This window comes from Penaeus monodon, chromosome 20 (assembly GCF_015228065.2).
Source record: "Penaeus monodon isolate SGIC_2016 chromosome 20, NSTDA_Pmon_1, whole genome shotgun sequence".
Lineage (NCBI taxonomy): Eukaryota > Metazoa > Arthropoda > Malacostraca > Decapoda > Penaeidae > Penaeus > Penaeus monodon.
Window position 1 is genome coordinate 19,006,828 of NC_051405.1, and position 1,592 is coordinate 19,008,419.

A 1,592-nucleotide genomic window follows, 5' to 3' on the forward strand; every position below is an offset into this window, starting at 1 on the left:
TGGGCGCGCGCGCATAAGTGGCCATACTTCTCACTCCTATTTCACTGTTCTGCTTTTTGCCTATCCATTAATACATTTGATACGCTTTGTGACTTTAACTAAATTTCTGTTATCATTTTATTAGCATGCCTTCAAACTAAGTTACTTATATCCAAATGTCCATAAATTGAGAATCTTAGGCACCTCTTTTACTTCTGTAAATGTTCTGACAAGAGAATATAACTAAAAAATACAGAAAGCATTTTTTATTCTCTCATAACTATACCATCCAAACTTCCTTACTTCCTTTGAAAGTGAACTCATTCTTATCAAAGGTAGAAAAAAGAAAAACACAAAGAAATGCAAGAAATAACCAATCAAGAGAATGGGGATGTTAAAACAGAATCTAACGCACCTGATCCAGTGGTCTATTCCGTGAGATGGCAATTCCATGTGCTTGATTTGATAGAACCAAGAGGAAGTCTATTTTGCCTACACTAAACATTTTCAAGTGGTACCTGTAAGTAAGGCAGTGAGCAGTATAGTTTAAAATGCCTAATTTCGTGAGAATTCTGGGAACTACATATTGATTGATATTGCCAGAGGACTACTGGGAGCAAGTTATGTCCTTGCAATAAATATTTTGATTTCACATTGACTTGTTTCTTTTTTTAATTAAACAGATATTCCCTGTCTGAAATACTTTGACATTGAGCGGATGGGACATATAATGTATAAACATTTTCTTTATTAGTCAAAGCATAAATAGTGGCATAAAAATCTGAACACAATGAAACAAGCATATTTGGAAAATTCCCTACCCACACTTACTTTGATTTATATACTTCAAATTTCTGTGGAGACAGGTCTTTCAATGCCAACTTCCATCTTGATAGAGTTGTTCATTTCGGGTATGAGGAGAGAGTATGCACCAAACAGGTCCATTCTCGAACAATGTCAGGTTTGAACACCTCCTCACAATTGTTACTCTGAAGAACAGACCTGTATAAAAGATGTTTTGTGATTATGGTTTCTACGCAATACATAAAATCTATTCACTGGTTAATCAAAACACATTTATGACTTCTGGCTAGAAACTGAGAAGATAAAAACTTATGAAACCAATCATCGAGTGATGATATCTGAGTTCATCCCTAGCAAACAATTCTAAGTAGTTACTCCTTATAACTAATACTACATTTTCCATATATAATCTTGAAGAAAAACTTGCAATCTAAGTGAGCTCCATCGTCATGAACTGCCTATAATTATAGAAGTCATATAAAAAAAATGCTGAGGTCCCAGTAAACTGGGGTTTTTTTCCCCCACCCCCCTAGCAATATAGGTGACTTAAAGCTTTCATACTTATACTTTCCTAGGGCAGGGCACTGATTCTCTGCATACCTAACTACAGCAAAATTATGGCGTTTAATTAGTATTACAATACACTTACAAAATTATCAAATAGAAGTCCTGGACATGGAATCTGCTTCAAACAATTAAAATCTAAAAATGTTTGGGTAAGTCAGGTTCCAGGAACATCAACATTTTTCATTACCTGGCCTAGGGATTAATAATTGTTGAATTATACCATAAAAAAACAAACATAAAAG

General features: G+C 34.3%; 1 pseudogene; it reads right to left on the reverse strand.

Annotated features, from left to right (window-relative positions):
- LOC119585931 overlaps positions 1-1,592 on the reverse strand; it is a 20,948-nt pseudogene that overhangs the window by 14,797 nt on the left and 4,559 nt on the right.